The 13,113-nt window shown below is 66.2% G+C and overlaps 1 protein-coding gene across 3 annotated transcripts in view; it reads right to left on the minus strand.

Annotated features, from left to right (window-relative positions):
• The window catches only part of WASF2 (WASP family member 2), a gene marked incomplete at its 3' end in the record, with an annotated part of 33,065 nt that extends 30,400 nt beyond the window's left edge, over positions 1-2,665 (minus strand). Inside the window, exons 1-2 of one of the 3 annotated variants that reach the window (XM_080566546.1) lie at positions 2,469-2,665; positions 892-1,002 (exon numbers count right to left, since the gene is read on the minus strand). The remainder of the gene's footprint in view (positions 1-891; positions 1,003-2,468) is intronic. The other 2 variants (XM_080566545.1, XM_080566547.1) reach the window with 2 other exon arrangements.
• Positions 2,666-13,113: the final 10,448 nt, after the last annotated feature.

A 13,113-nucleotide genomic window follows, 5' to 3' on the forward strand; every position in this document is an offset into this window, starting at 1 on the left:
CACCAGCCAGCCCTGGGACAGCGTCGCCAACCGCAGCTCAACCGAAGATTAGAATTAGCTGGGCCTCTGGAGCTTAGCTCAAGCTCTCTCATTCAAACTCTGCTTTCGAGAACAGCACTCAAAAAATAAAAAAAAAATAAAAAAGCTTAAAGCTGAAGTGCCTGCCCTGCTCCACCCCGCTTCCTGGATAAAGCTTGTCCTTGGCTGTGATCGCAAGCGGATTTTCAAAGTCACCCTATCTCCACTCCGCGTTTCCAGCGGGTGGATGTGAGCTCTGGTTTGTTTTTAACCAAGCTTTGGGACAAACTCCGTATCGGTTCCTCCGACAAAAATCCCGCTCGAGGTCAATAAGAGGCGAACCCGAGCGAAAAGTGTCGCAACGCGGCATTTGGCATTCCTGCCGCACTCGGACAGTTCTGCAGACGCCTGAAACGGGCGGAAAATGCAACAATTCCCCTTCCTCATGTGACCGAGCACTTCCCGCAAAGGAACGCTCTGCATCAGCTCCGCCACAGGGAAACTCACGCGCCCGCCGCCTCCCATCGTTTGCTTCCCACCTTCCCGTCCTCACAAGGCCTAGGGAAGGACACGCAAGAGCGAGGGTTACAGAAGGATTAATAAATTAGGGCCTCGTCTGGAGCAGGTGTATTTAATGCCAGTTTTTTGTCGTTATTGGTATCGTCTCGTGTCCGCCGCCACTTGCGGCGCTGACGGCCCATCGTACGGTCCCACCAGCGCTGCGACCTGCGTGAACGCAGGCAGTTCTGCTCCTGCTGAAAGCAGAACACAACGCCGAACGCGAAACTGCTGGCGAGGAAAAAAGAAAATCCTACCCGAGGACGGTCTTTGAGGTCAAATAATAGCCGAGAGGGAGGAGCTGCCATCTCTTACCTTCCTCCGCAGGACACCTGCTGTTCGTATCCCAAAGGAGTAACCCCAACACAAGCCTAACTGCTAGCGAGGCACAACCCCGAGGACATTCTCCAGCAACTTATTTCTCCCCTGGAAGGAGGAGAAGGTCTGAGGTCAGGGGCAGGTCGGCGCATCTGCCTGAACTCCCCGGCCATGTCCCGTTACGCCCTTCGACGTTGCTTCCCCGCGAGCGCCGAGGGATTTAACGTCGGCGAAGGCATTTCCCAACAGGCGCTGCCTTACCCCGGGAGTTTTACATCTCGTGGCTCGCACACACCCGCACAGCGCGACCACGCGGGGCGAGGGACGCACCCGGCCGCAGGTCCCCCTCCTGGAGGGAGGAAGGGCTCCCCGCTGCCCAGGGCTCGCAGCCGGCCGCGCGCCCAGGCGCGCTCGCTGTGTAGGTAGGAGCCGAGCACGCTTCTTCGCGAGCACCTTTAGGGCAGGCTGCTGTCAAACCCTGCACCAGGCCACAAAGCGAGGGACGCTCCCCAGACCCCCACACACCCCAGCCCCACTAACCCTCTAGGCCCCCCAAGAACCCTAACCCCCTCCCCCAGACCCCCTAGCCCCCCAGCCCCACTAACCCCTCCCCAGACCCCCTAAACCCCCAACCCCCTCCCCCAGACCCCCTAACACCCTCCATTCCTACCAACCCCCCTCTCCTGAGCCCATAACCCCCTTCCCACACCCCCTTACCCCCTCCCCAGCCCCTCTAACCCACTTCTAGGCCCCCTAACACTCTCAGCCCCACTAAACCCCCTCCACACCCCCTGACCCCCCCTTCCCAGCCCCTCTAACCCCCTTCTTCAGACCCCCTAACACCCCCAGCCCCACTAATCTCCTCTCCAGACCCCCTAACTACCCCCCGTCCTCCTAACCCCCCTCTCCTGACTCCCTAATCTCCTTCCCACACCCCCTAACCCCCCCAGCCCCTCTAACCCCCCTCTCCAGCCCCCCTAACACCCCCAGCCCCACTAATCCCCCCTCCAGACCCCGTAACCCCCCCCAGCCCCTCTACCCCACTTTCCGGACCCCCTAACACCCCCAGCCCCACTATACCCCCTTCCCACACCCCCTAACCCCCTTCCCCAGCCCCTCTAACCCACTTCCAGGCCCCCTAACACCCCAAGCCCCACTAACGCCCCCTCCAGACCCCCTTCTCCCCCTAACCACCCCCAGACCCCCCTCTCCCCCCTACCCACCCCCTGATCCCCCAACCCCCCCAGCACGGGGACACCAGCTCACCCCGGCCCCTCAGGCCAGCCCAGGGCCCACGCCCTGCCCCGAGCCCTGGCTCCTGGGAGGGGCCGGGCGAGTGTTAGCCCGGGACAGAGCCACGGCCCCCCCCCGCCTCTCCCCCGGCCCAGGGGCACCGGAGCCCCCCCACAGGCCCTTCAGCTCACTTTGTGGCAGGAACCACCGCCCGCCTCAGCCCCGTGGCTCACTATTTGGCAAGGGCCTAGCAGCCCACCCCAACCCCTCCGCCGCTCTCCCGAGGCAAGAAGCGGCCGGGAAGGGCCGGGGGGCCGCCGCCGGCTCCTCTCAGCACTCACCTCGCTCCGGTGCTGTCCTCTCCGGGCCCCTGGGCTCGCTACCACCAGGGCGGGCCAGCCCGGCCGTCCGCCATTCCACGGCTCCCCCTCCCTGTCCTGACTGAGCCTCGCCCCGCCTCCTCCCGCTCGCCGGTCCGCCGCGCCATTGGCTCGCCGGCTAGCAATGCCGCCACGCCATTGGCTAAGAGCGGCTGTCTATCAAAGCCGCCCTACGCCACTTGCGTACGAAACCGGAGCAGCCGAAGAACCCCACCCAAGGCGGCCGCGCAAAGAGAGTAAACAGGGAGGAAAGTACCACCAGGGGGACGGGGCGGGGGGAGCCTCGGGGAGGCTTTGGGACGCATCCCCGGGGCGGAGGGGAGAATCGCGACATCGCGCCTAGTCACGACATTTCTAAAACCTCTCTGTGGGTCTGCGAGGGACAAAACGCGACAATATTACCCGCGACTTTAGAGGAAAGGGGGACGTCCTTCCCTCCCCCCTCTCCAAGAACCTCCCTTTGGTGTCGCCCTCCGCCTCTACGCTCTCAGGCCCTGGGAGGAACGTTCCACCTGGGGGAGCGGGGGGGGGGGGGGTGCGGGACGGGACCAAGGGGGAGCGGGGGGGGGACAGGGACAGGGCTGGGCTGGGCGGGCAGGGCGTGTAGGCCCCTGCTGCTGCTGCGGGCACGGAGGGGGGGGGGGGGGGGACATGCAGCCCCTGACAGCTGGGGGGGGACAGGGCTTGGGGGGGGGGGACTTGGGGCATTGGGGGGACAGGGACAGAGCATGGATGGGGACACGGGGTGTGGAGGGGGCACGGGGTGTGGGGAGGGGACAGGGATAAGGTATGGGGGGCATCACAGGGCATGGAGGGGGACACAAGGCATGGGGGGGACACGGGGCATGGGGGGGACATGGGGCACGGGGGGGACATGGCATGGGGTGGGCACAGGATAGGGATGGACACGGGGCATGGGGGGGACACAAGGCATGGGGAGGGGGACACAGGGCATGGAGGAGGACAGGGACAGGGCATGGGGGGGGACAGGGCACGGGGGTGGTCACAGGGCATAGGGGGGACATGGCACGGGGGGACAGGGACAAGGCGTGGGGGAGACACAGGGCACGGGGGGACATGGCATGGAGGGGAACGTGGCAAGGGGGGACACAGGGCACAGGGGGGACACACAGGGCACGGGGGGGACACGGCATGGGTAGGGACAGGGCACGGGGGGGGACACATGGCATGGAAGGGGACAGGGACAAGGCATGGGGGACACAGGGACAGGACACAGGGGGTGCCCAGCAGCAGGGCACCCAGCTGGGCCGCTGGTGTAAGCCCAGAAGGACACCCTGCAGCCCCCTGACACCTAGGGGGGGACACAGGGCGTGAGGGGGGACACGGGACACAGGGAGGGGACAGGGACACGTCGTGGGGCGGGACACGGGGACAGGGCACCCAGCTGGGCCGCAGGGGGCTCGGCCTCCCCGCAGGTCTCCCTCCAGGCCTGGCCCTTCCACGGCAGGCGGCTGGTGGTAGCCCGCTGGTAGCCACGGGGCTGGCACCGCGTGTGCCTGTGGGGAACTGGGCAGCCTCCAGCAGGCACCAGCCCCACAAAAGGCAGGTTTGTGCTCGGATTTTCCATACATGGCTCCGGCTGAGGCTCCAAAAAGCTGCCTCCAGCCTCCAGCTTGAGCGCCCTCGGTGCGTCCTCCCCAGTCCCCCCCCAGGGCTGTGCAGGGACGGCCCGGCGTGGGGCTGTGAGGCAGGGCAGGTTGCCGTAGAGCCGTAATCCTCCTCTGCCTGGAGGAGACACCCTCGGGGGGGGGGGACAGGAGGAGGGAGAACAAAGATTCCCATTGTCCCAAACCGCGGGAGCAAACACCTGATAGGAAACGAGCAGCGTGCTGCTGCCGTGCTGCTGCCGCAGCGCTTCTGCCTGCGCACCTGGGGCATTAAATCTTCCCTCCCCTGCTGGATCACCGCCACCAGCGCCGGGCTCGTTTCGGCCGAAAGAGGCTGGAGGCATCTGTTGGGTGCTTTGGAGCAAGCCGCAGCGAGTAAAACCCCGGCAGTCCTGGGGCTCCCCCGCTGGGAGCACCCAGACCCCCGGGTACCCGCGGTGCTGGGGGCCTTGTCACCACCACCCCTCGGCACGTCCTGGCCGAGACGGGCGCGTGATCGTGGTGGAAATGGCTTTTTCTCGCCCGTTTTGCGCCGCCCCTCCACGCGCAGCGTCCCAAGCAGCGGTGCTCGGCCGTGCCCCCCCACCCGTGGGTGCGAGGCGGGGGCCGCGGGGCGAGGCGCTGCGGGAGGCCGCGGGCTCCAGGTTTTCCAGGCTGCCAGCGAGCCGTCACCTTGAAGAAGATCTGCTTCTATCTCAAGGTGTCACAGCCTCAAGGGAACCACCTAATCTGTAGCTGCGCTGCAACCTTTATCTCTCCCCGCCTGTGTGAGAGGCTCTGTTTATAGCTGCCGAATAATACCTGCTAAATTGCGGGATCCAGCCCCCCCGCGGCACCCCCTGACACTTGTTTCTCTGCGAGAGGGATGCTCTCGCCTGCCAGGTGCCTTTTTCTGGAGGGAAATGCTTTGCTGGGGGACAGACAGCTGGGCTGCTCCTGCCTCTCTCCTGGGTGGGCTCCGGCTGCATCCAAGCCCCCCCTAACCCTAGCAGGGCCCTGCCCCGCGCTGCTGCCCCCTCCAGCTCCCTCCCGCCGCTCAGCCTGGGCTCTGCTCCCAGCTAAAATCCAGCAGGTCCAGCCTCACCCCTCCTCGCCACACCCCAAGGACGGGGATGAGCAGAAATCCTCAACGGGAGGGACAAAATCACAGCTTATCTCGCGCTCCGTGCTGCCCCAGCCTCGCACGAGGCCGTGACCGTGTCCTTGCCAGGAGGTGCTGGGGGATGGTGGCCAAGTGGCTCTCGAGTCCCCCCCGGGCTCTGCCAGGGAGCCTCGGGTGCCTGTCCCTGGCCAGCTGCCCCCGGCGCTGTCCTTGCCTCCGGCAGCTCTGCCTCCCCGCTGCCCCCGTGCCTCACAAAATGGCCGAGGAGCGCGGCACGGCGGCTGGCGCGCAGGCAGAATGGCTCCAGCTGCAGCCCCGCTCCCCGTGGGAAGGCAGCCAGGGCTGTCAGCACCAGAGCTGCGAGGATGCTCCGGAAACGGGCACCCAGCTGCGTGCTGGGGGCTGGTCCCGAAGCCCTGGTTCCCATGAGTCGGCATCAATCTGGGCTGCGGTGGCAAGCCGGGGTGCGTGGGGCACGCGGGGTGCACGGGGTGCCCGGGGCTGGTGGGATGCACAGGGTGCACGGGGCACACGAGGTGCGTGAAGTGCGCAGGGTTCCTAGGGCCTGGGGGATGCCAGGGGGGCACAGGGTGTGGGGGGCGTCTGGGGGACGCACAGGGGGCACGGGATGCACAGGGTGCACTCGGCATGGAGGGGGCATGAAGTGCCCAGGGGGCACAGGGTGCATGGAGCACGCAGGATGCAGCAAGTGCCTGTAGTGCGCAGGATACATGGGGTATATGGGGTGCCCCTGGTGTGCAGGACATGTGAGATGCACAGGGTGCCCATGGTGCCCAGGACATGTGGGGTGCCCCTGGTCCCCAGGACACATGGGGTGCTCAGGACACATGGGGTGCCCCTAGAGTCCAGGACACACAGGGTGCCCATGGTGCCCAGGACACAAAGGACACCCCTGGTGCCCAGGACATGTGGGATGCATGGTGTGCCCCTGGTGCCCAGGACACTTGGGGTGCCCATGGTGTGCAGGACACTTGGGACACATGGGGTGCCCATGGTACGCAAGACACACGGGGTGCCCCTGGTGCCCAGGACACGCAAGGCACATTAGGATGCCCATGGTGCCCAGGACACGCAGGACACTTGGGGTGCCCCTGGTGCCGAGGACACATGGGACGCCCTGGGTGTGCAGGACACACCGGACACACGGGGTGCCCACGGTGCCCAGGACACACGGGGTGCCCGCTGCCCACCGGGGCCCCGGGCCAGCTCGGCGGCGGGCAGTTGCCGCGCCGCTGACATTTACTAATCAGCTCTAACCTCGGCTGCACACCCGCTCGTCTCGCTTGCTGTCTTGTCTCCATGGAGACTCCGCAACCTTTGCTCACTCGTTAATGGTATCTCAGCAAACGAAACTCCAACGCCACCCAGCCTTCCCCTCCCGGCCCCGGCGAGGGGGAGGCTCGCCCACGGGAGACATCCTCCCCGCTCCCCTCCATCCCCGTCCCCTCCCGCAGCCGGGGATAAAAGGGACGAGTCCTTGTTAACGAAGGACCGAGCCAGGCTGGGCCGATCCGGGGGCAAGTTCTGAAGGCGGCGCGGGAGGAGGGCGAGCCAGCATCCTCCTCGCCGCGAAAACAAGACCTGGCGATTTTATTGCTGCGGCAGCACCGATGGGCTCCGGCTGCGGGATGCCGGCCAGGAACCGGCTGCGGTGCCCGCAGCTCTTCCTAAGGAGGATTTATTTTGCGCAAAGCCCAGGGCGGTGGCCGTGCCCGGCGCGTTTGTGCCCCCCACGCCCCCACCCCAAACCCCGGGGTGAGCAGGGTGGCCGCGCACCCCCTGGGAGCCTGCTCCGTCCCCGGCGTCCTGCTCTCGCCAGTTCTGTTTTCAAATTAACATGGGAAAGATGCCCATTACCTGCTTCCAGATAATGACTATGATTAGGCAGAGCTCTGCTGCCAGCCGAGATCTGAAGGATTTCTGTGCACTCCAGCAGCGCTTGCCGGTGCAAAAACAAGAGCAATAAAGTGTAAATAAAAGACTAAAGAAAATAGCGTGGTCCATCAGCGGAAGGGTGCGAGGAGGCAGCTCTAATGACAGCCTTTCTGCGGCGGTGTCGATGGTTTCAGCCCCGCTACAGACAAGGTGAAATTGGTGAGGGGCTGCCCCACGCCTGCACCCCACGTTTGAGCCTGGATCAGCCTGCGGTCGCTCAAAACCGGGGGGTTTGGAAAGAGGGAAATAAATAAATAAATAGAGATGTGCGCTTGTTTGTGCTGGGCAGGAATAGGTGAGCTGCAATATAATGAGCAAGGCTGGCCTTGGGGGACTCCCGGCCCTGCAGAAAGAGCCGTGGAGAGGAAGGAAAAGCCAGCCCCATCTCCCGAGACCTCTGCGCCAGCGCACAGAGCGCTCCTGGCCGCGGTGCTGCCCAGGGGTGCCCCGTGCCCCGAGGGCTGGTGGGGTTTTTGCCTCCCCAAAAGGATGCCTGCGGCCCTACGGGGATGGGGATGGGCAGGGGGCAGCGCACGGAGGGGAAGATGGGATGGGGCACGCCACCCACACAAAGCTGGGTGCGCAGCTCGGCTGGAGCACTGCCACCCTCCTGGTCCCCATCCAGAGCCCTTGCTGCCCTGCAGGCTCCCTCGTGTCCCCAGAACACCGTGGTACAGCCCAGCCTTCATCCCCAGGAGGATGAGGATGGGCCGGGACACATCAAGGGGACCTTGAGATGGGGACACCCATGGCACACGGCGGCACCCTGCCCGCCCTGCAGCCCCGTCGGGGCGGCTCCCTGTGAGTCAGAGGCAGGCAGGGCTGAGCTGGCAGCGGGGCACCGCTCACCGCGGGGCTCCGGGGCGAGGAAGAGGGCGGCCAACACGGGGCGAGGAAGGGCGGGCGGCACCTCCCAGCCTGCGGCACCCAGCCGTTCACCCGCCTGCCGGCCTCGCCTCCCCCTGGGGCTGCGTTCCTCACCCTGCGCCCTCTGTGAGATGAAGGGGACCGGTGTCGGGCACGCATCCTGCGGGGAGGCCGGGCACCCCAAGCTGGCCGGTTTCCGTGGGTTCAGCATTTGGGAAGGCAGAAACCCCCTGCCCATGCTGCCGAGTTGGGAACGTTTCTCCCGGCCTCACCTTACGCCGATGGTGCCCAGGGACAAGGTACCACCACGCGCAGGGACAAGGCGCTGCTCCCCACCGGGGCTGGAAGATCCGCGCGGTGACCGCTGCCTCCCAAATCCTCTCCCACGCGTGGCTGCAGGCAAAGCAGCTCCCCAGGGACCCCGGTGGCCCCGTGTCACCCTGCCAGGAGGGATGACAGAGCCGCAGGGCTGGTGCAGGGTGGTGTCCCCCCCAGACCCCCATCCTGCACAGGGTCACCGTGGTCCCGGTGCCCGCGGGCGCTGTCTGTGGCCGCAGCCCGGCCGGGCGGAGGCCCAGGGAGGGAGCTAATCTCTGCCCCGATTAGGCAGAGTTCCCAGCAATGGAGGTTTCTTCTTTTTTTTTCTGCCCCCTCAGTGATAACAAATAATAATATAATCCCCTTAATCCCTCCCCGAGGAGCCGGCGTGCACACCGAGACAGGAAGCGCGGCGCTTCTGCCACCGCTGATAACTCGCACAATTTGGGCCCTCGGAAAAACAAACACCGGGGCTGGCGCCGTACCCCCCCAAAAAACCCGCACGGTGCCCCCGGGCTCCCACCCCAGCACCCCCAAACCAGACCCTGACCCATTGCCAGCCCCAAGGGACACGATCCTGACCTCATTCCTCCTGCAGGGCACAGCCAAGGCCCCCACCACAACCAAGCAGCTCCAGCCCCCAGTGGAGCTCGCTCAGCCTTTATAGGGCGCAGCTGCCCCCTCCCCACCCCATAGCCCCACTGAGCCTAAAAGGCCTCCTGGCGGCCTCCTGTGTCCCTTGCAGAACCCCCCCCTGGAGCCTGAGCACTTTTGGGGTGCCGTCCCCTTGCACCCCCCTGTTCCTCGGGGGTCAGGGACATGCCCTGAGTGCCCCCACCCCATGAGGCCCCCCCAGCCGTGCCCCAGTGGAGCTCTGGCACTGGGCGATTCCCCTCTCCCCCTCACCGGGGCCCCTCTGTGCAAGATGTGGGATCCTTGGCGTGGAGCCCCCCCTTTTTATCCCCCCCGGTCACTGGGTGCCAGGGAAGAACCCCGGCTGCCAAACCCCGTCCCTGTAACGGGGAGCCTCCCCCTGGGGTGGGCGCGCAGCCCCCCACCCTGTGCCAGCCCCCCCCCCAGCTCCGCCAGCCCCGCCAGCCAGCAGATATTGCTAACAGCCCGCAGCAGCCCTCGCTTTTATTCCCTCACTTTCCTGGCCCCTGCTCTGCTGATCTCAGCTCCTCCGGCTCCAAAACGGCTTTTAAAATTACCGGAGAGTGGAGACCTCTGCGAGCGCTCTGCCCCCGGCTGCCGCGGCCACCCGCGGCCCCCCCACCCCGGGCTGGGGGCAGCTCCAGCGCCAGCACACGCTGGGGGCACGGGCACACACTGGGGGGGGGGTTACCGGCACACACTGGGGACATGGGCACATGCTGGGGGCTTTGGGCACACGCTGGGGGCTACGGGCACACGCGGGGTGGGGGCTATGGGTACACGTGGGTTATGGGCACGCATGGGGGACATGGGCGTGCACTAGGGGACGTGGGCACACGCTGAGTGGGGGCTCTGGACACACGCTGGGGGCTACGGGCCCATGCTGGGGACACGAGCATGCACTGGGTGGGGGCTACGAGCACACGCTGGGGGCTGTGGGCACAAACGAGGGCCACGGGGGCACAATGGGGACACTGACACACACTGGGGGACATGGGTATACATGGGGGACACGGGCACACGCCAGGGACATGGGCACGCACTGGGGGGCACTGGCACACACTGGGGGACATGGGTATACTGGGGACACTGGCACACACTGGGGGCCATCGGCATTGCCCTGGAGCCATGGGCACACATGGGGGGACATGGGCACGCACTGGGGGACATGGGCACGCACTGGGGACACTGGCACACACTGGGGGATGAAAGCATGCACCAGGGGACTCATGCAGGTACCGGGGACACGGGCACACGCTGGGGGACACTGGCACATGCTGAGGGACGTTGGCACACATGGGAACCATGGGAGTGCACTGGGGACATGGGCACACACTGGGGGACATGGGCATGTACTGGGGGACATGGGCACATACTGGGGACACTGGCACAAGGGCGCATGCTGGGGGACACAGGCATGCACTGGGGGACATGGGCACATACTGGGGACACTGGCACACGCTGGGGACACTGGCACACGCTGGGGACACTGGCACACGCTGGGGACACTGGCACACGCTGGGGACATGGGCACGCACTGGGCTACATGGGCATGCACCGGGGTAAATGGGCACGCACTGGGGGACACTGGGAGACACTGGGGGACACGAGCATGCACCAGGGGACACGAGCACGCACTGGGACCTGTGGCAGAGGTGGCCCCGCAGCCAGCAGCACCCGTGGGTTGGCGCAGAGCAGGGTGCCGTCCGCCCCGGTTATTTAAAAGGCGCCAGGCTGGGCTTGATTAAAACAAAGTAAAAGCCAGAGCCAGGGCAGAGAGGGGATTAGATGGCTCGGGGGAATGTTAATGGACTCCAGAGCTTTCTGCCCGGCCGGCGGCTGGGCCGAATCCAGCCGGGGTGGCTGGGGACGGGCAGGGCTTGGGCTGGGTGGGCGCAGCGAGCGTGTTGGGGTTCAGCGGGACCCCGAAACGGGGCTGCGGGCGCTGGGCTCGGGCAGAAGCGGGTTCGCCATCCCGCTGGGTGCTGGGGGGGCCCGAGCCGCTGCCGGAGGAGCGGAAGGAGAAGGAGGGTGGGGGGGGGGGGACCCGGCGGGGGGGTGGTGGAAATAGCTTCCAAGGGCCTGGCCCTTCCTCTGGGAAAAGCAGGGGTGGTCTGGTGCTGCAGCTGGGCTCTGCGCCGCCCCCGCCGCTGCGCAGGGGGCCCTCCCCGCGCTGGGAACGTCCCGGGGACACCGCCACCGCCACCGTCCCCTGCCCGCAGCCCCCTTCCCAGAGCTGTCCCGGAGCAGGGGACGGGGACAGCTCGGCCAGCGGGGCTGCCAGCAGCCGGGCTGGGGGGGCTTCGGAGGGGCGCTGGCGGCGGGCAGGGGCTGCCAGATGCACTGGATTGCAGGTCTGACGTGGGAAATCGCCTCCCTTCCTCGTTAGCTTGTGATTAGCATGTCAAGTGGTTGAAGTTCGTGGGTATAAAGGATGCGAGCTAAGAATAATGGCTTCAATTTTCTTCGCGGCACAGCCATTAATTTGAAGGAGAAGGGTGGTGGTGGTGGTGGTGGTTGGGGGGGGGGGGGTGTCCAAATCTCCTGGGCAGCTCCAGACAGCGCCGCCGGCCCCCGGCCCGCGCGGTGCCAAGGCTGGGCCCTGCCGCGGCCCCGAAATCGCTCGTGGGGCGAAGCAGAGCGAGGGCGACCTGCGGCGGCACGCCTGGCACCGGGGCTGGTGCCCCCGTGGCGATGGAAAGCCCGGTGATGGGCTTCAGCTGGCACCGGGGGGGGCGCATGGAGGGTCCCCCCCCCCAGACACTGTGGGTACGGGGGTCCCGCGTGCCGCCCCGTGCCAGGTGCGCAGCCGCGCGCCCCGGCCTCGGCCCCACTCCTCGATCCCCTTGGAAAAGGGGCATTTCCACGGCCTTGTCGTGTGTGTGTCCCTCCCCCCGGCTCCGTCCCCACGCTGGGAGGTGGGAGGGGAGGGCAGGGAGGGGAGGCAAATTCCTGCTTTGTTTCCGAGGGAATGGGAGAAGCCGAAATGGCAGCGAGCCGCCTCCGAGCAGAGCTGCGACGTTTGGGCTGCTTAATTAAAAAATGGCCCTGTTGGCCCCGACCAGGCACAGCCGGGGCTCTCCTCCGCCTGCTCCTCCCGCAGGCTCGGTGCAGCGCACAGCACCGCGCGCAGCACCCAAGGCTGCCAATTTTGGGGGAAAAGCTCCTAAATCCTGGCGCTGCGCCCCCCCCTGCAAGCGGTCCCCCCCCAAACTTCAACAAGGACGCGCTGCGCAAATAAAGAAAGGGCAAAGCGAGCGTTTCCCATCCAAATTTCGAAGGCGTTTTGTCCTTTTTTTTTCCCCCCCCCCCCAAGCAGCCTCTGCTGGCAAGACCCAGCCGAGAGCCTGGCACGGCGGCAGAGCCGCTGGGCCGTGCCGATAAACCCCCGGCGATCAGCCCGACCGCCGGGCCCCTCCGCCGCAGAGCCCGCTCGATGGATTTCATTTCATTTATTTTTAAAAATAAAATGTAAAACGTTATAAAATAACTCACCACCCCCCCAGCCCCTTCCCTCGCCACTGCTTTCCGCTAACCAAAAAGAGGCAAAATGGTGGGGAAACGGCTCACGGGGAGGGCAAGGTGTTGGCCTGGGGTCGATGCAGGGCACCCATGGCACACCCCCCCCCCTCGCCTGCCTCAGTTTCCCCATTGAGCCCCATTGCAGGCAGGGAGATTTGGGGGGGGGGTGAGCACAGTTTTGGGGTGTCCTGGGCGGGGGGGGTTGTCCCTCTCCCATGGGTGCTGCGTGTGCAAGGGCTGTGGGTCGGGGGGGCTCCAGCCTCCCGGTGCTGGGGGGCGGGGGGATTGCCAAGGGTGGGTGCCCCCCACCGACATCCCCAAGGGCATGCGGCCTCTGGGGAGGGTGGGGGGGACCCTGATCGCCCTCCTGGTGCCGGGTGATGCCGGGGGGGGGGGACATCAGGGGTGCACCCAGCGCTGGGGTGCAGGCAGTGAGCGTGGCGGGTCCCCGGGGATGGGGTTGCTGCAGCATCGCAGGCGTCAGCAAAGCCCCCCCCCAGCCCCCTCCCCTCCACCCTCACCTCTCCCCCCCGCTTTACCCCAAGGACCCTGGGGGGGG

The sequence above is a fragment of the Anser brachyrhynchus genome, assembly GCF_964034855.1.
Source record: "Anser brachyrhynchus genome assembly, chromosome: 24".
Taxonomy (NCBI): Eukaryota; Metazoa; Chordata; class Aves; order Anseriformes; family Anatidae; genus Anser; species Anser brachyrhynchus.